Below are 20,893 nucleotides of genomic sequence, written 5' to 3'. Positions count from 1 at the left end.
CATCAGAATACACGTTTTTCTCAGCACCTCATGTAACATTTTCTAAAATAGACCACATTTCAGGAAACAAAGCAAACTTGTCCAAATTCAGAAACATTGACGTTATACCCTGCATTCTCGCGGAGCACAGGGGAATAAAATTAGAACTCAAAACCAAAATCCACCAAAGAAAGTCTGATAAAACATGGAGGCTGAACAGCACACTGCTGAATCATGAGTGGGTCAAGGAAGAGATTAGAAAGGAAATTCAAATGTTCATGCTATTCAACATAAATGAGCACATAAATTACCAGCTCCTCAGGGAAACAGAAAAGGCAGTACTCAGAGTCATGTTTATACCTCTGAGCTCCTACATTAACAAATTGGAGAGATCCAAAACCAACAATTTAATGAGCCATCTGAACCTACTTGAAAAAGAGCAGCAAGAAAACCCTAATCCAGTAGACCGAAAGAAATAATTAAAATTAAATGAATTAGAATCCAAAAAAAACTATAGAAAGAATGAACAACAGAAAGAGTTGGTTCTTCGAAAAAATTAACAAAATTGACAAATCTTAGCAAATCTTATCAAAAAAAGAAAAGAACACATCCTAATAAATAAACTTAGAGAAGAGAATGGAAACATCACCACGAAAAAAACCAAGATTCAGAACATTATGAGGGAATACTTCTCAAAACTTTATGCTAATAAGTTTGAGAACTTGACAGAAATGGACCTTTTCCTAGCAAATATTGACATGCCAAAACTAAACCAAGATGAGTTAAACCAGCTTAACAGGCCCATATCAAGCATTGAAATAGAAACAGCAATAAGACACTTGCCAGCTAAGAAAAGTCCAGGACCAGATAGATTTACAGCAGAACTCTACAAGGCCTTCAAAGCAGAGCTCACACCAATACTCCTCCAAATCTTCAATGATATTGAAAGAGAAAGTTCACTACCGAACACATTCTATGAAGCCATCATAACCCTCATCCCAAAACCAGGCAGGGACTCATCAAAGAAAGAGAACTATAGACCCAGTTCTTTGATGAACATTGATGCAAAACTTCTCAACAAAATTTTGGCCAATCGACTTCAACAATTCATCCAAAAAATCATACACCACGATCAAACAGGATTCATTGCAGGGATGCAAAGCTGGTTCAATATACGCAAATCAATTAATATTATTCATCACATCAACAGGAGCAAGGATAAGAACCACATGGTTATTTCAATAGATGCAGAAAAAGGGTCCAACAAGATCCAAGACCCCTTTATGATGAAGGTTTTGGAAAAATTAGGAATCCATGGAACATTCCTCAATACAATAAAGGCTGTATATGACAAACCTACAGCCAGCATTATACTCAATGGTGAAAAACTAAAGCCATTTCCTCTTAACTCAGGAACAAGACAAGGATGTCCACTCTCTCCACTTCTCTTCATTCTGGTATTAGATTGTCTAGCTACAGCAATAAGACAAGATGTAAACATAAAGGTGATCTGAATAGGGAAAGAAGAAATAAAACTCTCCCTCTTTGCAGATAACATGATCTTGTATTTAAAGAATGCCGTAGACTCCACTCCCAAATTACTCAAGCTGACTCAAACCTTTGGAAAAGTAGCAGGTTATAAAATTAACCCCCCCAAATCAATGTCTTTTCTGTATGCCAACAATTAGAAAAGTGTGTCTGAAATTAGGAAATTAACTCCATTTGTAATAGCCCCTCAAAATATTAAATACCTAGGAATTAACCAAAGAAGTGAAGGACGTCCACGGTGAAAACTTAAAATCTTGAAAAAGAAAATAAAAACAGAACTTAGAAAATGGCAAAACCTCCCATGCTCCTGGATTGGAAAGATTAACATCGTGAAAATAGCAATACTTCCCAAGGCTATCTACAAATTCAATGCGATACCTATCAAAATTCCACCCTCATTCTTCAAGGAAATAGAAGAGGCAATCCAAAAATTCATGTGGAACAATAAAAGACCCCGAATAGCAAAAACGCTCCTCAACGGAAAGAATACTGCTGGAGGAATATCAATACCAAATTTCAAGCTCTACTATAAAGCTATAGTAATCAAAACAGCTTGGTACTGGCATAAGAAGAGACCTCAGGACCAATGGAATAGAATTGAAAACCCAGAAATGAACCTACAGACCTATGCCAACTAATCTTGGATAAGGAAGCTAAAATAATAGAATGGAAGAAAGACAGCCTCTTCAGTAAATGGTGCTGGCAAAATTGGTTAAATACTTGGAGAAAACTAAACTAGATCCTTATATATCACCCTGCACCAGAATCAACTCCAAATGGATCAAAGACCTCAGAGTCAAAGCAGACACTAAGAAAACATTAAAGGACGAAATAGGAGAATCTCTAGGCCTCCTCGGGTCTGGTCGAAATTTTCTTAATAGAGACTGGAAACACAACAAATCAAAGAAAGATTGGATAAATGGGATTGCATGAAGTTGCAGAGCTTCTGCATGGCAAAGGACATAGCTAGCAAGATCAATAGAAAGCCCACAGATTGGGAGAAGATCTTCACTAGCCATGTAACGGACAAGGGTCTCATATCTAAAATATACTTGGAACTCAAAAAATTAAACCCCCCAACAACAAATCCTCAAAGAAACAACTGCCCAATAAATAAGTGGGCTAATGGCTTGAATAGAAACTTCTCTGAAGAAGAGAGAAGGATGGCCAATAGATACATGAAGAAATGCTCACCTCCCTAGCCATAAAAGAAATGCAAATCAAAACAACATTGAGGTACCACCTCATCCCAGTTAGAATGGCTATAACCAAGAACTCTAAACACAACAGATCCTGGAGGGGATGTGGACAGAAAGGAACCTTACTTCATTGTTGGTGCGAGTGTAAACTTGTTCAACCACTTTGGAAAGCGGTATAGATGTTCCTGAAAAGACTTCACATTGAGCTCCCCTATGACCCAGCAATCCCACTTTTGGGCATTTACCCAAATGTTTACAAACAAGACCACACTAAAGCTACCAGCACAGCTATGTTTATTGCAGCATTATTTACCATAGCTAAGATCTGGAACCAACCCAGATGCCCCTCAGTAGATGAATGGATCTAGAAAAGGTGGTATATGCCTCCATCAGAAAAAATGACATTTCCCCATTTGTTAGGAAATGGAAAGGCTTGGAAAAAAATATATTACATGAAGTAATCCAAGCCCAAAGAAATATAAGTCTCATGCTTTCCCTCATTTGCAATATCTAGTACATGTATGAGACAAGCAGGAAAGGTCAGATAATGTGATGTTAGGAAAATGAACCCTTAAATATGTATTTAAATGTTTTTTTTTCTTTCGTGCATTTTTTTCTAACTCATTTATAAGATTATTTCATTGTAGCTTTGTATGTCCCTCCCCCACAGTATAACCCCTGCTTTCACTATATTTGATTTCGGTATAATTTGTGGAGGAGATGGTGAAAAACAAGTCGTTTAAGGATACAGGTGGACCCGATGAAACTATGAGAAGTACAAGTTGTCATGTCAAAAACGAACTTTACAACTTTGGTGCGGGGGCGGGGGGGATTGTGTGGGAGCACGGGGGGTGGCTGGTAAGTGATGTGAAAGGTAAATAAAGGAGGAGGCAGCAATGCTTGATATGAAATTTACTCATTATCTTGCCCATGTAATTGTAACCCCTCTGTAAAGTATGTTCTCAAAAAATTAAAATAAAAAAAAATACCTGAGCATTTAAAGTAGCTAAAACACTTAATGAGTTTTATAAGAATTATTTAATCAAATATGGAATTGTAATGTCATTATTTAATTTTGAGATTAAGTAATCAAAGAACTTTGCCTTATGAAAAAAAGTGGCAATAACTCTCATCCTCCTGGAATGGAAAGATCAACATCGTCAAAATGGCGATACTTCACAAGGCTATCTTCAAATCCAATGTGATACCTATCAATATTCCATCCTCATTCTTCAAGGAAACAAAAGCGGCAATCCAAAAATGTATATGGTACAATAAAAGTTCCCGTAATATCTAAAACGATCCTTAACAGAATGAACAGTGCTGGAAGAATATCAGTACCAAATTTCAAACTCTACTACAAAGCCATAATAACAAAAACATCTTGGTACTGCCACAAGAACAGACCTCAGGACCAATGGAATACAATTGAAAACCCTGAAATCAACCTACCGACCTATAGCCATTTAATCTTCGATAAGGGATCTAAAAATATAGCATGGAATAAAGTCAGCCTCTTCAGTAAATGCTGCTAGCAAAATAGGTTCATCACTTCTAGAAAACTAAATCTAGATACTTATATATCACCCTGCACCAGAATTAACTCCAAATGTATCAAAGACCTCAGAGTCAAAGTAGCCACTCTTAAAACATTACAGGATGGAATAGGAGAAACCCCAGGTCTCCATGGCACAGGCCGGAATTTTCTTATAGAGACCCAGAAACACAACACATTAAAGAAAGGTTGGACAAATGGGATTGCATGAAATTGCAGATTTTCTGCATGGCAAAGGACATAGCTAGCAAGATCAATAGAAAGCCCACGGATTGGGAGAAGATCTTCACTAGCCATATAACAGACAAGGGTCTCATATCTAAAATATACTTGGAACTCAAAAAATTAAATTCCCCAACAACAAATTTTCAAAGAAACAAGTGCCCAATAAATAAGTGGGCTAAAGACTTACAGAGAAATTTCTCAGAAGTGGAAAGAAGGATTTCCAATAGACATATGAAGAAATGCTCAACCTCTCTAGCCATAAATGTAATGCAAATAAAAACAACATTGAGATACTGCCTCACCAGAGTTAGAATGGCTATAATCAAGAACTCTAATAACAACAGATGCTGGAGGGGATGTGGACAGAAGGGAACCTTACTGCATTGTTGGTGGGAGTGTAAACTTGTTCAACCACTTTGGAAAGCAGTATGGAGGTTCCTCAAAAGACTCCACATAGAGCTCACTTATGACCTAGCAATCCCACTTTTGGGCATTTACCCAAATGTTCACAAACAAGACAACACTTAAGCTACCAGAACGACTATGCTTATTGCAGACTTATTTACCCTAGCTAAAATATGGAACCAATCCAGATGCCGATCTGTGGATGCATGGATCAAGAAAATGTGGTATATATACACAATGGAATTCTATGCCTCCGTCAGAAAGAATGATATTGCACCATTTGTTAGGAAATGGAAAGACTTGGAAAAAATTATATTAACTGAAGTAATCCAGGCCCAAAGTACCATAGGACCCATGGTTTCCCTTATTTGCAATAACTATTATATGTCTGAGTCAAGCAGAAAATTTCAGGTAAGTTGATGTTAGGGAAATGAACACCAAGATACATATTTCAATGTTTTCTTTTTCTTTCAGGTGATTGTTTCTAACACATTTATAAGATTATTTCTTTGTTTCTTTGTATGTCCCTCCCCAATAGCATAACCCCTGCTTTCACCGTATTTGAGGTTGGTATAATTTGTGGTGGGGAAGGGAAAAACAAATCATTTAAATAGGTATACTTGTGAATCCATTTCAACAATGAGATGTACAAGTCGTTATATGGAAAAACGAACTAACAACTTTGGTGGGCGATGAGGAAGATTGGGTGGGGAGACTGGGAGAGGATTGGAAGGGGAAACAAAGGAGGAGGCTACTATGCTTGATAGAAATGTACTCATTATCTTTCCCATATAATTGTAATCCCTCTGTACAGTATTTTCACAGTAAAAATTAAAATTAAAATTAAAAATAATCATCTATTATTATTATAGTCTTATATTCTGACTTATTTACTTTGTAACAGTTTTTAAACTTTTTGCTGCTCTGCTGAAATTTATGTATTTAAATATTATCATCAAAGTATATCATTTGTGTACTGGGGGCAGATTTTACAAAGTGTTTAACCAATGGCTTTTAAGAATTCTTAATTGGTTTATTATTTGTTTCATTTTTAATTTCAATTTAATTTACTGTGAAGGTAATGTACAGAGGGGTTACAGTTACATAAGGTAATGAGTACATTTCTTATGGAAGGAATATTGTTATCCCCTCCATGGGTTTTATTTCTACACTCAAACAACTACTGTACTTTTGTTTTCTTTGTTCATGTATTTTCATTATAAAATTGATATACAGATGGTTTGCAGTTATTTAGGTCAACTAAACAGTACAATTCATTTTATTTTCTGAATTTCAAATTTTGAACTTCTTTTGTTTCTTTAGGGTAATTCTTTTTTCATAGTTGTAGGATTAGTTAATTTAATTTTGCATGATTTTTAACACATGTAAATTATTCAGACACATATATTTTGCTTTTAAAATATTTAACATGTGAATATCTAAAATTATTTCCTTAATTTATATATGGTAGGTGAATTTAAATAAATTTATTTTCTTATAGTTCTAAACATATTTTCCAGGTAACAAATACTTACTATATTTCCAAGAAGCACATACTTTATTAAGAAAAATCTTCATAACCTGGTTACTTTTTTTTGTAAATATTTGTACTTGAATTAAAAAAAAAAGTTTGAGCTGGGCAAGGTGATTTGTAGCTTCCATTTTCTAGCTATGGTAGTAACTGTGAATAGGGTTTGTAATTCAGGAGAGCTTAAGAAACTGAGACCTCATTATAAAAATATCCAGACTGAAATTATTAGAGATATGGCCATCCCTAGTGAGATATAGAGCAGCTGGTTATCACCAGTAGCATCAATATTTTGTCAAAATAAAAGGATAAACTCTTCAAAATGTTCATTATTTAAAACTTGTTTGCAAAGGTTCTCATGTCTTCAATTTCTTATTTTTCAATTAACTTAATCTATAAGAATCCAAGTATATTGTAACTATTTTATTTCTACTAAACTTTTAAATAGTACAAGCAATATTATGATTTCCTATATTAAATTACTTTTACTATTTGTGGTGATTTCTTTTGTTTAATATGATAATAATAATCCAAATGTGTGTATGTGGTATGTGTGTGTGTTTATGTGGTTTTTGTGTGTGTATGATGATATGTGAATACTTTGTAATGCTTGGGATATCACTTGGGATAGCATTGTTTCACATATGCTAAACCAAGTTTTTACCTCTGAACTATACTCTGCAGTTATAATGTAAATAGTGCTTTAAATTATGACTTTTAAATTTTCATTCCTAGTATGTTTTTTTCAAAATTATATATTCTACAATGTGATCCATATTCTATCCATGTTAGCAAATTTTATTGTTACTTAGAATATTTCCACTTCCAAACTCTTGCGTTTGTTGATAAAGGTTTTACTTTGCTTCTTTTCCCGCTTCATTCTTTTTGCCTTTAGATTTTACCTATTCTTTCTCTTATTTCTTTGGTAATTAATTATCACATTCTTATTGCAATTTCTTTACATTGTAACAAGTCTATACAATGCATTATTTTCTATTGTATTTTTTCCCATCTTCTCTGACTCAGTCCACACTATTAGGTGGATTAAAAAGAAACTTGATTCAGGACACTTTAATTATTTTCCTCCTCCTCTTCTCTGAAGACTTTCTGTTTTTTGAAACACAAAACCAATGACATACACAAAACCAATGACATACAGCTCGTATGTGGTCCATCATTCTATTCTATCCCCTCTCACTCTCCTCTGTAGTACAGCTCAAGTCATCATTCAGGTTTATTGTGCTATAGTGTTATCTAAATTTTAACTCATTCCTAAATTAATTTTAGTTGTTTCAAGCATTCTCTTAAGACATTTTACTATATGTAATATCTGGGATCGTGTGTTTTCACAAAGTGCCAAATATGAGTGACTATCAAACATCTAGATAACTCTGTTAAATAGTGGTCCACCTGCTCAATAAACTTGTATGTAAATTCAAGGAATACAGGTCAGTCAGAACAATTTTGTAAAATGCTGTAGCTTGAGCCCTCATACTAGATTTGAATCTTATTACCATGTGTAGTCTACTATAAGAACAGACACATAGAAGAATGTAACAGATTTATCAAAAATAAATTCTTAGTTTTATTGTCAACAGATTTTGAAGAGTATGCCATGACTTTATTAAATAAAAATAGAATCTTAAATAGGTGTATTGGCACTATTGCCTCTTTAGATTTAAAGAATGAGCTTAGACTACTTCCTCAAACCTTGTACAAAATTTTAAAATAAAATATGATTATCAAACTAAATGTGAGATATAGAAACCTATAAAACATAAATGTAAAAATTCATGACATTGGATGAGTAAAGGTTTCTAAAAATTTGACATGGAAAGAATTAGTGGCTAAGGAAAAGAAGAATGTACTGGTTAATATCAACTGATTACCTTTTATAATTCTATGAAAGAAGTGAAAACATACCCAACAGATAGAGGGCACATATTTGTTAATGGTACAATGTTAATGCTACAATGATACTGAGTCTTAAGTACTTTTATATCTTCTAATTCTATATATTTTTTTTCCCAAACAGGATATTTCTTTAAAGAACATATGTAAATTAATAGTCAATAGGAGGAGCATATGAAATAAGCTCCTCTTTAGTTTCTAAGAAAAAAATAAAATGAAAACTCACTAGTATGACCATAATATAAAAAGATGACGCAAAATATAGTAATGCATTTGTGGAGAAATTGATATACTCCACATAGTAGATTGATTTGTATAATACTGCAATCATTTTAACAAGCAAGTTTTCAAGTCTTCAAAATGTCAAAGAGAATTGTATATGATTTAGCCATTACACTTCTATGTATGTATTAAAGAGAATTAAAAAACTTATTTGGACATAGAATGTAGTTCACTGACAGTGCACTTGAATAGTCTGTGTGAGACCTTGGAAATAATCCCCAAAAACGAATTTTGATAAGACACACAATAGAGGATGTATGCTGGAAAAATTATTGTAAGTGAATTTTATATCTATTTTAATGTCTGTTCTAAAATTTACACCATTTCTATTTGAAGAAATGCAAGGGAAAATTAGGCTTGGAAAATCTATGATTGTACAATTCACTTTCAAAGCACTAAATTGTATACTGTAGAAGGAGATATTATATGGCATGTGAATTACATGTTAGCAAAAAAAAAAAACTATTGTTAAAGATACTTCACACAAATTGAAGAATACCTAAAAAGATGTTTTCGGTGTTGGCTAAATCTATTTGTAAACTACAGCTTTTAGAACAAAGATTTGATTTCTGTTTATTTTGAGATTTTGGTCTGTTTATTTTAGTTTTACAGAGATAACTCAATCAAAAAGTGTATGTGATAACTGGAATAGCTAGGGATTATGCATGACTTATAAGTAATTGATAACCTTTTCTGGAAGAAACGTTTAGCAAATGACAGAAGACCCAAATCCGTACACCTGTGATTTATGAAAGCCATATGTTACTTGCTCAATAAAATTGTTTTTTTCTACTTTGCTAGGAAAAAAAGTATTCTCAGGATAAGAGCCAATAGCAATGAAAAGAAACAAAATACACAATAATCTTGATTTATTTGTGAAAATAACAAATGAAATAAAGCAATTCCATTTATGGGGCTCTAATATTAGTATCTATGAAGATGTTCCTGAATGCCAACATCCACTGAATTTTTGGAATTTTAATTTCTACCAACATATGAAAACTAGAATAAGAAAACAAATACAGTCTTCGAGTAACCAGACTTGGAATAAATTTCTTAATAGTTTTGAAATTACAAAAGAATTGATACCATTAAAAAATGATTCTTTCCTATGGAAATCATTTAAAAATGTTTAACATTTATTATAATTCAAATACCAAACAAGAGTAATTTTACATAATCATTACAAATATTATTTTATTACTATCGTAAAATAGAATAAAACACCAGTCTTGATATGTTATCATTATTTTTAATTCCTAATCATTACCTAAATATCTTAAACAATCTAAATAGTCATGTATTTAACATAGATGTAAATATTCTATACTTTTACTTAACATTTTGCAGGGGCATGTATTCATGTTTCTAAGAAATGTTCACAGCACTTAAAAGATGCTTTTGAGAAATTAAGGTAATATATTTTGTTGCTGTTGTCGTTGTTGTTGTTTACAAGGCCTGTGCATTGTCCTTAAGCCTTTTTATGCTCAATGCCAGCATTCTACAACTTGAGGCACAGAGCTAATTCCTGTTTATAGTGGCTAATTGGAGATAAGAATCTAACAAGTACTTTTCTGTCTGGGCTAGTTTCAAAATCAAATCTAAGATCTCATTACCCAGAATAGCTCCATTTATAGGCGTGAGTCAGTGGCACTTGGTTTGATGTATTTTTTAATTTTAAATATGTTTTAAAATGTTTGTTTCATTATAATGTACATCATTCGACACATAAATGTAGACATATGTATATATTTCTGATGACAAATAATCTCTAAAAATGTATGTCTTTCTATTCACACACACACACACAAATATATATATATATATACATATATATATATGTATATATTTCTGAAGATAGACACCTTGTAAAACTTTATGCTCTTTTTTGACCTTTTTTCATTTCAAAGATATACAGTATATTTTTCCAAAAGTTTCCTAGAATAGAATGACTAACCTTCAATAGAAAGTAGAGTTTATTACTTTCAAGGGTATTTTAGATATACACATGATATTGTAGTAACATTTACAGTATATTACTTGAAATGATTCTGTTCAAACTCTTAAATACTTGTGTGTAGTGGTGGGGAGAGAGGAAGTGAATTCATACTGGTTAGGAATTTGCAATACTTCAAAATTCTATTCCATAATTTGTTATAAGCACATAGTCAAGTTACCTGTTTTGGCTTAGTTTTTTTTGCTTCTTTATTTGATCAAAATTTTAATATGGATTTATGCACAGTGGTAACATTAAAATTATTAATCAACAGAAAATAATTGCAAAATCATAGATACATATCAGACTTCAATAGTTAGCAATTATGATGCTAATATTAATTTTGATGATGAGGAGGAGGACCACAGTGTACCCTGATAATGACCATGTTGTGATTCAAAAGGAAAAAAAAACTTTACACAATTTTGAAGCTAGATTTCCCACATTGAATACATAGTAATCAACAGCTTTGGATTACATACAATAAGAATAACAAGACGAGAGTTTCATTATCAAGAAATGTAATCACATAAACAGGTAGAGACAGTAAAAACCCTAATGTAATTCCTACAGTCTCTTTCATGTATTCTCACTATTCTTGGCGGTATTGTTTTCTTATAAATAAAATCATTAATTTCCACATTTTAATGGAATAAGATGTACTGTTCAACTTAGTGTGATTAGTTCAAATAACATGAAAGCCATGGCTCTCATATACATACTATTCAATTACCAATGTTTTCCAGTAATATATTAAGAGTATGATCTTCAATACAGCTGTAACACATGACAATATTTACATAATACTACTTACATATCTGTAGTTACCTTAAAAGGACTTAGGCCTTAGAGCAAGGAGGTAAAATTTATTTTTATTTCTGCATGAAACAATTTGTGACTTTACACCAACAAACTGAATTTGACTCTTTCCTTATTTGTAAGGTAAGTTGGAAAATGTAAGGTCTCTTCACTCTTCTCTTTTCTTGCTCTAGAAGTCAACAAATATATTCTTCATTATTTCTGGTAGATTACATCCATTTAGAGATGGGAAATGTAAGGCCAACAGTCAATGTAGTGAGCAAAGAATGATAGCAGAATTTTTGTCTGAGGTCTTCACTCTGTGTGCTTACAAAGAGTAATTTGCTGATGGAGAGGACCAATATGAAAAGACTATGGGGCAAAAGCATACTTTGGAAATGGTTGTTTTAGGACTAGGTGACAGTGATGAGTAAATGAAACAGGCTGGTGTCAGGGGCATGAAAAGGAGTACATAGAAATCATATTAGTGACAAAACCTGAGAAAATCTTGATCATTCATCTTATCTAATGGGAGGGAGTAGAGAGGTAAGAAGAAATCTAAGGTCCTTCCACAGGTCTGGCTAGCAACTGTATTAGTGATATTCTTAGTAATAAGGACCACAGGTGGAAATGATGGATTTAGGGGATAAAACTCTCTGATAGTTCTAAAGTTCATATTAAACAGATGCAAAGATAGGTCTGTTTAGACATCATCAAAATCTCCACAACCATGGATATAAAAAAGGATAATAAAATTGGGGGGGTATTATTGAAAGGGAAGAGGAAAAGAAAAGTTCTCACACAAATGTTAGCAATGTGAGCACCAGTGTGGACAAGACTGGAACAAAGAGAAAAACAAGGAACCAAAAAAGTAATAAACACAGATTTTCTGAAGTAAAGGAAGGAAAGAATTTTCAGGAAGATATTGAAGGAAATATGCTATTTGGATTTGAATAGTAAAAGGATATTGACAAGTTTAAAAATAATAGTGTTTTGTTGAAAGTCATATTGATAAAATTTTGAGCCATAAAATTCTGGATCCATGAATTCAACAGATCCTGTTGATTTTAAATGCTGGGAACAAATGCTTTTATCCTGACCTTAGCAAAATTATATAGATATAACTCTTATGAACTTTACTTAGATGTATTCTGTGAATATTTTTGAAGACTTTGTTCAGCCAGCAGATTAGAGATTGAACTACAGCACAGACAAGCTTAATTTGTCCTACAGTTCCAATTAGTGACCCATGTATCCACAACAGTTTGAGATTTTATTGAAATATCTTTAGATATATTTGGATATTTTATCAGCCTATTCGTTATAAATGTAGGAAAAGTAAAACCAAGTATTAGGTTGAACATACAGCTTTGCTGATGTGATTGAAGACTCCTGGAATTGATTCCTCTTTAGAATATAAAATGCCTCAAAATCCGTTGACACATCATAACTGCCATATACTCTGAACCTGCCACAAATTCTTGTATGTAGGAATTACTCTTATAAACTTCAAGCTTTTATTGAATGGAAGAGTTCAGACATTACTCTCACCACTAGGATTAAATACGTATAGAGATAAGACATTTTGCTTTAATGCCTTTCTTTCATTTTCTTATACCCATTTGCAAGTAGGGAAGGATTCTGATGTAACAACAATACAATGGTGACTTGTTTTAAGACAACGTCTAAGATCTAGTGTTAATTTGGATACTTACTAATTAGCTCCAGATTTTATGGATATTTATATTTCTCCTGGGTAAACTAATGAGCTCCAAGAAAATGTCCCTAAGAAGCCTTTCAATTCTAATTCACTCTTTGTCTCAAAATGCTTTAAATTCTACATCCTCTAATGTGGGCATAGGGTTATATTGTGGAACTTTTCTCCTCAGAGAGTGAGTACTACCCTATTACTTAACATGGACAAAGTACCAAACAAAAAGTGGTAGTTGAACAATGTTCTTAGCAGCTTTTACAGATGAAATGGAAATAGAGCAACTATGAACTCAAAAGGAATGTGCAAAAAGACAGAGGCACAAAGTAGAATGTGCCACGGAAATGCTGAAGTGTAATTTGAAATTATGTGTTCAAGTGTGAGGGTGAGTTCAAAGTATAGCTTCAGACAATGTAATTGGATATCTTCAGGAGAAGCTGCTTTAAACTATTCTGGGATAATTGTACAAGTAGAAGCCCCTTAGTCTGACTCTAATCAGCTACAACATAATCAACTTAGGGATTATCTTCCAAGTGCAAAGTGAGAAAAAGAGGGCTCATCAGAGTTAGTGTTCAGGTTGAAGTACGTTTTCATTTATTTTGGAGCATTAAACTAGGAAAAAGCCAAGTAAACATTTTGCAAGTACCTTAATTAAATGGGACTGGGGCTGGGGATTTATCCCAGCAGAAGGGTGCCCTTCTGGCACGCGCAAGGCCCTGGGTTCAGTCCTCAGCCCTGGAAAAAAAAAAACCTAAATTAAGTGGGATGTATTATATTGGTCTCTTTTTAACTTGGAAGTTATACATTATGTCCTTTTATACTTGGGACAATGATCTACGGTCAGTTGTTTCTTCTCTTCCGCTTCTTTTGCCCTTCCACTTACATAATTTTTTATTTAAAGAGACATACTTGCGCTTGCATTTCTAATTCCTTCAAAATTATCTGAACTGCTTCATACTTCTGGCAACCTCCTGTATCTTTCTCAAGGGAATATTTTGTCGCTACCATTCTTATCCTAAATGATATTGGATACCTTCCTGCCTAATTCAGTGCAAGTTATACATTAGGCTGATCCACATATCTCAACACTTGTACCACCATGAAATCCTATCTTATATAGAAATCATGATTTTAGAATGTCTGGGGAAGTGGCATCTGTCATTTTTGAATGGCCCTACGTGATACTTACATGCAGTCATGTTTCAAACCAATGTGCCACTCAGTAGATGAACGAATTGACAAAATGTGGTATATATATATATACCCGGTGGAATTATATGCTGCCAATTCATAAGGAAATGGAAAGACTTGGGAAAATCCTACTAAGTAAAATACACAAGACACAAAGAAATAGATTCCATGGTTTCCCTCATTTGTAATAAGTAGGAATATCTAGGATTGTCCTAGCAGATGAGCACAATGGTTCAATAGCTATGTGTAAGATGATTCTGAGCAAAATGAACTCCTACATATGGAAACAGAGGTTCATTGTGGTTATTATTTTTAATGTACTATGTGATTTCTTTTTTCTTTTGTGTTTTCTCCTATGGCTTGTTCCCTGCTGTATTTGTTTTCGTATCATGTGTCATTGTATATATATATCTTAATTTGGCAAGGGAAGAGGAACAATAAAATGGCGAGACAAAGGTCTAAGGGCAAACCAATGCAATAGCAATTCTCACAAAACAAAATGTTGGAAATTTACATTACAACTTGTTAGGGGTACTGGGATGAAGGAAAACAGTAAGGAAAATGAGGGAGTGGGTAAAAAGTTCATGTTATATATTCACTACCTTACAATTACTTCAATCCCTTCTATATATCCCCTTGAAAATAAAATTTAATTAAAATATAAGCTACATAAAATATAATTTTACTGTATAGGTATAGTCAATATTATTCAATTACCCCTTTCTTTATCAGAGGGTCATTAACTTGAATGTTATCAAACTATACAATATTTTCAGAATATACTTCCCATTATTTTGAAAAAACATTATTTTAGTAATGTCTCATACTAAAACAGAAAACGGTTCTCTTCTATGGAAAGTACTAACTTTTAAAACTGAATAATTGCTAAGAGGACAAAATATATGTGTTCTTCAAAATTCCTATGACTACTAAATACTCATTTTCAAATTCTGAACATGCCATACCAGAGACATTTAAAATAGTATCTGTTTGCCTTTTATTTAATTCTGTAATAGATGCAGTTTCCAATGGGATGTTACATATTTAAAAGTCAACAAAAAATGGCCACATTCTGTTAGAAGATAAACCTATGAACTATCGATAATAATTAATTCCTGAAAAGTATACATTTGTTCATCAGACTAAGCTATTATTTCTATGACAATCAATCCCAAGTTTTTATGCCATAAAGTCATCCTAGCACAACAGTTTCCAATTTGTAAAGTGCACCTTAAAATTTCCTAAATTCACATCATGACTTGCTTATCACTATTGTGAAAAAATACTACACTTCTGCTGTGATGCCCTCCCAAATGTGCGAAGAACACTACAATAAACTTTGCTGCATCATTTTCCCCCAAGTTTCATTCTTGAGATCAGAACACTTTCAAATATTATTTATTGTTATATTTATTTTATTATATATTATTATTATTATTTTATCTATCATAGATATTCAGGAGATCCAAATATCTGAATATTAAGATCTGAAGATTATGGTTCAAATCCCACCGAGGCAGGAAGTTTCCTTAGCTTCTTATCTCCAATAAACTGTTCAGGAAAAGCCAGATATCACTAATGAAGTACAGTGTTAAGACCTGCAGGATTCATAGGGCTGTTACATGTGACATTATTATGTAAAGCACCACTAACAGTCATCTCTGACATCCATAACATTCTGCTTCCACTTAAAAGTAAATCAGAGTGGCTCGAAGAAGAATAAAAATATGATTTTTCCCTGTCTGGCTTCCACCATAATGTGGGACCATGACTCTAAATATCTAATAAACCATTTGCCTTGGCTAATTTCTTAAAATAGGTTTTTAAATAAATAGTAATTTTTAAAAAATTTTAAATAATTTTTAAATAAATAGTAATTTGTTGTTTGCTTTTGGCAGGCATGAAATAAGACTGCATTAACATTTTGTGAGTTGAGAGGCTAAATTTTACCAGAATCTAAACATAATGAAAAATAAATGATTTTAAGATAAATAGCTGTTAGGTACATTTTTTTTATTTTTCTTATTTTTATTTTTATTTTTTGTGAACATACAGTACAGGGGGGTTACAATTACATGAGCAAGATAATGAGTACATTTCTTATCAAGCAATTGTAGGCTCCTTCTTTGTTTACCCTTCACATCCCTTCCCTGCCTCCCCCCGCCCACCAACCCAATCTCTCTCCACCCCCTTAGGTACATTTTTAACGTGACATACACACAAAGACATCTTTTTCCTAAGCAGTTCATGTAATTCAAATAACTATGTTTCAGAAATAGATGACACAAAAAGTTAGAAAAAGAGAACCAGTATTGTGTAGTATAGTCTTTTAAAATAGCTGACAAATAAATATTAACCATAATCCCGAAATAATACCAGTCAAATGCTCTTGAAAAGAGAAGATTTTAAACAGAATGTATAAAAAGTGCCAGTGCCAGCACTGCTTCAGGAGCTGCTCTCTGGGATTTAGGGCTTCTAGTACATGAGGATGTTTTAACCAAGATTAATTGCTTTCAGGAACTAAATATTTTTTAGTTATAATTCATAGAAGAAATCTGTTGTTCAAATTTAATGAAAGGATAACAGTTTATATTAGAAAGAATGCTACACACTTATTGTGGTAGGCAGTGAAATACCTTCCCAAAATATCATCCCCAAATATCTAATTCCTCAAATGTAGATTTGCATTTTACACATATCTATCTATCTATCTATCTATCTATCTATCTATCTATCTATCTATCTATCTATCTATCTATCTATCTATCTATCTATCTATCTATCTATCTATCCATCCATCTATCTATCTATCTAAGTTTGTAAAATAATCACCTTTCATTACCCAAGGAGCCCAAATTTGAATAATTATCAGATGAGGGAAGTATATTCAAATGGGTACTTAAAAGTCCCAGCTGTAGTGGGAAAGGGGCATGATTAGGGTAAGAACCTTCAGAAAGATGTAAAGTTGCTACATTAGAAGATAAAGGAAAAGACAACAACCCAGATTCTTAACTTTCTGGAAAGCATAACAGGAAGTAAATGCCATTTCCACTAGAATCATCTGAAAAGTATTTCAGCTCTGTCGGTGGCTCGATTTTAATCTAGTGAGACTTCTTTTAGATTTCTGTCCTTTAGAACTAAAATGATAAATACGGATTATACAAGCCACTTAACTTGTAGAAATTTGACAGATTTGATAGAGTAAACCAAGTCAACTACAGCCTTTTACTGATGCAACTACAGAGACAACACATGTCCTAGTTTCTGAGAATAAGATAAAGTTGCCAATGGCTTTGTATGCATGTATGATGTACATACTACTAAAGGCCTTGCATTAATGAAGTCTTGAAATTCAAAATAATATCTAAATAAGGAGCTCCCTATCTTTATTTTCACATTTGGGGATCAATAAGTACTACAGTTATGTAGAAAGCTAAGGTAAGAATATGGAAATGAAATCTGTCTCCTAATATTATAAAGATAATTTATGTCATTTTGAGTTATAGTTTCCAAAGTAATAAAAAATGAAGTAAAACAGAAACAGAAATTCAGTTTTCTATCCTTCCTAACTTTCCAACAGAAATTAGAGAATCCATTAAAGATACAACAATTCCAGAATGGTTTAGGATGTTATAAGATCACTAGATGGTGAAAAAGAAGATAACAAAAATGGGTCCCTTGGAAAAATGGGAAACAAAATCTACACCTACAGATTGTGATATAGCTAGAAAAGTTTCCACTATTCTGTCTTTGATATTTTAGGTTTGTTTACACAGCAACTTTCCTCTCATAGGAAATGACTCTTTATTAATACTTAAGGGTTTGCAGCTTATAACCCAGCAACAAATAATGCTTCTAAATGTAAAAAAGAATGATACTAAGAGTAACGAAGGCTACTTGTGTTGCTATAGCTAATAAATAAGAATGATCTTTGGGAATACTCAAACAATCTTGATCTTTTTCATACCTTTCCTCTTATTCAACAAGAGAAATCCTAGTCAAGATATGTAAAACATTAATAAAGGTTTTTTATATTTTTTATTGTTCACACCAAAGCAAATACACTTTTCCTCTTTGCAAGCCTGATTTTGAAAGAGTCAGAACTTCATAATTATTTTATAGGCAAAAGTTTATTGCTTTGGCTTAGTTTTTTCCTGCATTTTGGCATTGCTCTCTATTATTTTGGCAATTACACAAAAAAACAAGATAAATCCATTATGCTTATGTTGAATTGTTCAAAGTCAAGCTTTCTTCAAACAAAATTTTCTGTTCCCTTCTAAACTGCTAATTGAAGTTTAAATGATAACAAAAACGTGATACTTTAATGTACATTTTCATTGAAACCAGTGAAAACAAGAGTGTCTGTTATTGCTTTTTAAAATGTTTTCAAGTATTTTCCTTGGCTATTTTCATTATTGCCTTTGTTCCATCCTCTAATCAGGAGCACAGAGTTTCACAAAAAGATCTTCCTAAGGAATAAGATGTTAGTCAAAAAATAGGTGTATAACAAAGATTTTCATCACTTACGAGATTGAATAGGTCAGAAGACATTTTGCCATTACTGGCCTGGTTCTTAAACTAAGTGAAATGCATGTAAATGTGACAGTTATTCCAAACAATGACTATGGCTTATACTTTTCTGCTTCAATAAAATGAGTAACTTTACTGTAAATGAAACCTCTGGCAAGGTTGGAGGGCATATAGATTTAGGGTAGAAGGGTTAATGTTAGAAAGCCAAGAGAGATTCCATAAACAGCACTGGCTATCACTTATCAGTTAATTATACTTACGACATATGAGTATATAAACATAAATATGAATTGAGTGAGAAATATGTGATTTACACAATTGATTCAATGACGACTAAGACCAGAAAACACTTCCCTACATTTATGTAAACTATTATATCTGATGAAGATTTAAAGAGTTTTAGAATATATATTTTAACATTTATGTCAAAATATTTATTTTTACCTGTTTATTTTTACTTTTGGCGGCTGTGGGGTTTGAGATCTGGGCCTGGACGTTTTCTCTCAACTGTTCAGCTCAAAGCTAGTGCTCTACCACTTGAGCCACTGCCAGTTTTTTGTTGGCTCATTGAAGATAAGAGTCTCAGGGACTTTCCTGCCTAGGCTGGTTTTGAACCATGATTCTCAGCTCTCCGAATACTTAGTAGCTAGGATTACAAGTATGAACCACTGGCACCTACTACATAATTATTTTTACACATTTATGAAGTATGGAGTGGTAATCCCATTCATTTATATCTTGTGTTTTCCTGCCAGCATCCAGTTTCTCGGTTTCTTGATCGCATTTAGTATGGACATTATTGTGTTATGTGAAGTAATTCTCATATATGTTTTATGATGTCATGTTAGTTCTAATGTTCATTCATTTGATGACTGATGATAATTTTCTTGTGCTTATTTTTCACAAGAGGTATTTTGATGTTTTCTAATTGATTTTTTTAACATTAGGTTTTGAGAGTTCTATGTACACTCTAGGTTTGAGGCATGCTTCAGATACAGGAATTGTAACTATTTTATCCTTGACTATGGGTACCTTTCATCATCATCATCATCATCATCATCACCATCATCATCATCATCACTATTAGTATTACTACTATTACTTTTTTACATGTATGTATGGTCCTGGGGTTTGAACTCAGGGTCCCTGAGATTTATTGCATTTTGTTAACAATTTACCATTTGAGTCATGCCTCAGTTCTGGCTTTCTTGCTGATTAAGCAGAGATAAGATTCTCAGGAACTTTATTTTGTGGGCTGCCTTCAAACAGCAATACTCAAATCACAGCCTCCCAAGTAGCTAGGATGTGATACATGAGCCACCTGCTCCCAACTTCTATTCACTACTTGTATATGAGCGTTTACAGACTAAATTATTTTACACTTTTATTGAGTTCTACTATATCAAGTTTTCCTTTCCTATAATTTTAATGCCATATTTAAGTATGCTTCATCTCCAAATTGTCAAGACATCTTCCTTTGCTTTATATTTACATCCCCCTTTTTGTTTTATATGCCACCTTCAAAACCTGCTTTAAGAGAATATTTGAAGAAATTATTATATTTAAGTCAACATTCACTTTTTAATTCTCCCCAATACTGTCTAATCTATCACCACTATTAAAGAAAATGTCATTCCACAAGTGTTTGGTTTTACACTTTTATTAAATATTCCTTGATAATATGTATGTGGCTCTAATATGGTGCCCTACAGACCCATTGAGCTATATAATCTTTCCTCTACAAATAAGACAATTTTACACTAATAGTTTTAATATTGGACAGAGAAATATATTCCAGTTTATATTCCTTTGTCAATGAATCAAAGTGTGTTGGTCAGGTGTTTTAAGAAATTGTCAAAAACTTATAAATAAAATTGTGAAGCTGGGCGCTGATAGCTCATGCTTATAATCCTTGCTGCATAGGAGGCTGATATCTGAGGATTGTGGTTCAAATGCAGCTGGAATGGGAATGTCTGTGAGACTATTATCTCCAATTAACCATGAGAAATCTAGAAGTGGCAAAGTTGCTCAAGGA

This window comes from Dipodomys spectabilis, unplaced genomic scaffold (genome assembly GCF_019054845.1).
Source record: "Dipodomys spectabilis isolate Male_0828 unplaced genomic scaffold, ASM1905484v1 ptg000355l, whole genome shotgun sequence".
Lineage (NCBI taxonomy): Eukaryota > Metazoa > Chordata > Mammalia > Rodentia > Heteromyidae > Dipodomys > Dipodomys spectabilis.
Note: the sequence above shows the minus strand (reverse complement) of the source record.